The sequence below is a fragment of the Coturnix japonica genome, chromosome 2 (assembly GCF_054131305.1).
Source record: "Coturnix japonica strain WE chromosome 2, WE-NBRP24, whole genome shotgun sequence".
NCBI classification, from domain to species: Eukaryota; Metazoa; Chordata; class Aves; order Galliformes; family Phasianidae; genus Coturnix; species Coturnix japonica.
Genome location: NC_140664.1, coordinates 44,698,873 through 44,704,287, shown reverse-complemented (window position 1 = coordinate 44,704,287; position 5,415 = coordinate 44,698,873). Strand labels below are relative to the sequence as shown.

Genomic DNA, 5,415 nt, shown 5'->3' with positions numbered 1-5,415 from the left:
GCTCTGTGAGCATTCTGGGTCAATCTAACTGCAAAGCCTTACTGCTGTTGCTGTCTGAGACCAATGTTTTCAGCACCATTTCTGGGAAATTACTGCCCAGGACTTGATTAGATAAAGATATTTGAACTCAGTTCTGGAAATGACATTGCTGAATGATTCATGTCCAACAATTTCAGTAGGCAATGAGAACAAACACCACAGAAGTAGCAGAATAAAGCAATGAGAAAGGGACAGCCAATTCATAGAATCATAGAATCATAGAATTACCAAGGTTGGAAAAGACCTAAAAGATCATCCAGTCCAACCGTTCACCTATTACCAATAGCTCTCACTAAAACATGTTCCTCAACACAACATCCAGTCATTCCTTGAACACCCCCAGGCTCGGTGACTCCACCACCTCCCTGGGCAGTCCATTCCAGTGCCTGACTACCCCTTCTGAGAAGTAATACTTCCTAATGTCCAGCTTGAATCTTCCCTGCCATAGCTTGAAACCATTCCCTCTGGTCCTAATTATGAGAGTAGAAGCTATTTAAAAACAAAACCAGAGAGTTTTCAGAGCTGAAGTTGAAAAGGAATTTCTGAACATCAGTTGGTATTTGTATGAACAAGAGCTTCATAAAAATGTGTGGATATCCCAGCAGGGACTTCATCCCTAGCTCTAGCATGGAAATCCGCACAGCCCTCTCAGCTGAAGAGGGTTTTTCTACAGTTACCCTGAGAAGTGGTCCAGTAACATTTATCTTAAAGGGAAGAGCTTGGGGCAAATTGTGTTAGGTAACTGTATTTCATAAAACTGTGGAAAACATACCTAAATTATAGAAAGAAACAAATTGAAAGAGAAAAAAAATCACTCCTGCTTATTTTTAATTACTATTTTTTCCCCTTGAAGAGCTTCTCAGAGCAGTGTGTAGGAAGGCCAGATGAAATGCAGAAGGACAAAGCCCAATGAGCTCTGTGCAGCCATGTCTAGTGATGTGTTTTGTCTCAACTACCTTCACGCACCAGCTCCTACAGGCATTGCTGACTGGTATGACAAAGCAGAAACATCCCAGTTGTTTCCCAGCAATGGTGGATTTTTCTCTTATTCAGAAATTGAGTTTTTATATCCACGTCAGAGTCTGTACTAAGAAATAAGCACTAATTCATGGAGAAAGTAGTTATTTTGCACACTTCATTTATGTGAACACACTGAGATAGAAGGTACATGGTGAACCACAGACCAACAAATTCCCATTGCTTGCAAAACAGTTTGGGTAGCAAACTGCCTTTTAGCTTTTGATTGTAATATTTTGTATCTCACACACCACCTCTACATCTGGAAGAAGAAAAACCCAACTGCTCATAAAATGTGTACCAAGTACTCCTTTCTTTTATCAAAATGCTGGGAGGTTTTAGCAAGTGGTTAATGTGGCTCTCCTTTTCTTTAATCATAGAATCACAGAATGTCAGTGATTGCAAGAGACCATGAAGGATTATCTTGTCCAATCTCTCTGCCTTAGCGGGAACACCTAGATTAGGTCACGCAGGAATGCATCCAGGTGGGTTTTGAATGTCTCCAGAGAAGGAGACTCCATAACCTCTCTGGGCAGCCCCTTCCAGTGTTCTGTCATCCTCACCACGAAGAACATTTTTCTCATATATATGTGGAACCTCCTGTGTACAAGCTTGTACCCATTCCCCTTTGTCCTATCATTGGATGACAGTGAGAAGAGCCTGGCTCCATCCCCGTAACACTCACCCTCTACATATTTATAAACATTACATAATCTTTTGTTTTGCTCTGGGATTTTTCTCCCTCAAATCATTATCATTTCCAAGGTTGGAATTTCTAAATCAGACTTCTACATTTTTGGTCTGTGGCCTGTCACAGCAAGCTGTGACCTTGAAGACTTTGAGACTTGAGGTAGCCTAATGGTGGTGGTGGGTTGGTGGTTGGACTAGATGATCTTAGTGGCCTTTTCCAACCTTAATAATTCAATGATTCTAAGTGGTGTAAATCCACACCCAGATAATTGTTTCTTTGCAGAGATGATGTGCTGAATCCCTTTGGTGAAAAATGCAGGCAACCAAGCCGAGATGGGAGGAAAAGGACAGGGCACGCAGCCTCATAAAATACTCAGTGCAAACAGCTCGTTGGACAGGTAATGAAAGCGATGTGTAGATACAACAAACGGGCTTTACGGAAATAAGGCCAGGAAACCCCGCCGGGGCTCCCCGGGCGGTGCAATGCCGCCACCTGGCGGCCTCCCGCCGCCTCCACCCGCTTGGCTCCGCTCGTTCCGCTGCTCCGCGCCGTCTCAGCCTGCCGCCTGCTTACAGCAGGGGGCTGTAGAGTAACGAGGGCTAAGAACGGAGAGACCCAGAGGGCCCCGCCTGCCTCAGTCATGCCGTCATTCTGTGAAGAGACTCTGTAGCCCTGCAGGTGTTTTCTGCATCATCTGCATTTTCTGAAAAATATACGTGTATGACCTGGGCAGAGTCACAACTGTTAGAAATGACTGCAAAGCTAAGAACTTACAGGGTTTCTGTTTCACTCTTTTGTGGATCTTGTTATTGTAATCATTGGGAGCGCTTAAAAGTGAGAGGAGGGGTGTAGGGGTAGAGAGGCAGGAAGCACGAACTTATTAACTTTAGAAAAAAGAAGGTTGGGGGGGGGGGGCACTTTTAGTAGCTTTTAGTATGCTCTCAAGACTAATTTCCATCACTTACAGACAATAGATGGAAGAGCAGCAGAGAAAAGATGACTTCTAGGGTTGGACCAGCCATTCATGGGCTAGGACAGGAGTATATAGAAATTTTCATACAGATCCTGCAGGACACGGTCACTTCATGCCCTGCCTTCCCACCTCCACTGCTTGTCACTGATACAAACCTTGTCCTCATCCAAGGGATTCCATGGTGCCGTCCCTGTATGCTCCCTAATGTCCCCACTGACCCCTATCACTATCTCCAAACCCATCCGCACCTAATCTCTCCTAACACCTTCTTTAATCTCATCTAAATAGCTGCTGGCAAACCCACTAATTCTGCTTGTTAATGCTCCAGCCTCTCTGCTCACACTCCCGGCTAACACAAAGCTGGGTCCTTTTACAGATGAAAGAGCCTTATTGCCAGGCCACAAGTCACACGTCTCCAGGCGTGGTGGGAATTAATGGCCTCCAGATAAGGAAGGAGGTGGGATTTAGTGGCATGACAGGGAAGAAGCGCTTGGATAAAAGATAGATTTTCTGTTGCTGAAATAAATCCTGTACACATGTGGAAGAAGGCCACATACATCCAAATCTAGATTTACAGAATGCTTAAACATGCAGTGCCCCTGCAGGCTTTGAGATGTTAGTTGGGGAACAAGACTTAACCAACAAAGTCCCAGCTAGGAGAATAAATTAGGGAAACAAAGCACAACACAAACGTCTTCCCTCCCCCTCCAACACCTCCTCTCAACGTTTCATTGTGGCATGTTTCAGTGCTGTCTAAACTTTCTTCTGTGATTATTTACAGATACAGATGCCTCAGCTCTCCCACAGGGTAAAGCTACTCCCACGCAGAAGCAGAGAGCCCACTATGGAGTGAACGCAGCACCTCCTGCTGTTTGACGGTGAAACCTGATGTTCAGCATTTGTTTTTCTGCGCACTTTCTCTGATGGTCTTTTGTGAACATTAATCAGAATTCTCTTTGGTCAGACATCTCGCTTGATGTTCCAGTGAAACTTCTGTTCGACTTCTGGCACATTCCTCTGCCAGTCACCTCTCCAGTGCTGCTCAGCAGCCTCCAGAAGCTGTGAGAGAAGAAGGGATGGGAGTGCAGCAGATACACAGATGCTTTAATGGTACAGATCTAGTTTCAAGAAATAGGCTTTTCTTCTTATTGGTGATCTTCACTAATTTTATAAAAACAAACGATGTAGATTGATATTCCAGCTGGTAAGATTTTCACATTCATATTCATTTTTGAATACTGTAAGCTTCAACAATAAATTATTGGGATGTTTAATGTTTGTTTCATTGTGAAGATAACTTTTATACTTATTCATATGCTCATACTTCTCATTCTGTGGAACAACATTAGTATTATTTCAGTTTAGATTGTTTTTAGAGTGAATTTTAGATGCAGTCAAGAAGTGAGTGCTGTTTTTCACCCCCCAAACCTAAAAGATCAAAATCTTTTGTTATTGAAAGTCTTCATGTCTGGTTAAACAAACAAACAAACAAACAAACAAAAAACCCTTAAGTTAATTCAATGAAAAAAATTTCAGATAAAACAGCAACAGCGGTAACAAATCTCTGATGCCCATTTGCATGACTGGGTCAATTACTTGCAAAAAATCTAATTAACACACAGTGTTGTCTCTCTAACTCCTGCTCCTGTCTTTGGTCTTTTAATTGCCTGTGAAGAAGTATTTACACAGAGCAGCAGCAATGTTTGAAAGAAAAATCAGAAAAGGCTCCAATTCACTCCTCTAAGTCTACCGAGGTAAATGGCAGTTCGAGTCACCACACACCACTAATGAGTTGAGTTATTGATGAGATCTGAGCTGCCTAGCTGTGCTCTTTTTTGCAGTCTATCCCATGCTGTGGTTATATAGACCAGCTCCAGTACAGAAGGGAAACTTCCCCTGCCCCAACCTGACGTGTAATGCTCTTTGTGTGGTTACATTGCTCCCTACTTAGGATGTCATGTCACAAAGCAAAGTGCTCCATTACCGCTTCATGTTCCATTTACTGTGCTTCAAGAGGTGTTTTCTTTTCAAAACGTAAATAAATTAGCATTATTTTTAGGCTGCTGTGGAAATCTTGTTGCATCACAGAGTCATAGAATGATTTGAGTGGGAAGAGACCTTTAAAGGTCATCTGTTCCAACTCCCCTGCAATGCACAGCTAGACTGAGTTGCTCAGAGCCCTGTCCAGCCTGACTGAGTATTTCCGGGGTCAGGACTTCCACCAGCACTGTGGGCAACTTGTTCCAGTCCCTTACTACCCTTATGATAAAAGAAAAAACAGCAACTTTTTCCTTATATCCAATCTGAACCTACCCTCTTTTAGTTGTAAATAATTTCCCCTTGTCCTATCACAGCAGACCCTGCTAGAGAATCTGTCCCCTTCTTTCCTATAGCCTCCCTTTAGGTACTGGAAGGCTACTATCGGATCATCTCAGAGCCTTCTCTTCTCCAGGCTGAACAGCCACAGGTCTCTCAGCCTGTCTCGCAAGAGAGGTGTTCCATCCCTTGGGTCATTTCTGTGGCCTTCCTCTGGATGCAATGCTCCCTCTTCTGTTTTAAAGGCTCCACATCTGGGCACAGTACTCCAGGTGAGGTCTCATCAGTGCTGCAGGATAATTAAGACGTCAAAATGGATCACCTTAGTGATTTCTCATAACAAACAATTCCACCTCTTAAAATACACTTTTCATTGGTG

At 43.3% G+C, this 5,415-nt stretch overlaps 1 long non-coding RNA gene across 1 annotated transcript; it reads left to right on the top strand.

Annotated features, from left to right (window-relative positions):
• The first annotated feature begins 1,434 nt into the window (after window positions 1-1,434).
• LOC146761798 (uncharacterized) lies at window positions 1,435-3,994 on the top strand. Its single transcript, XR_014943430.1, has 3 exons — window positions 1,435-1,541; window positions 2,030-2,144; window positions 3,502-3,994. It is a non-coding gene; the product is annotated as an uncharacterized LOC146761798 (long non-coding RNA).
• Window positions 3,995-5,415: the final 1,421 nt, after the last annotated feature.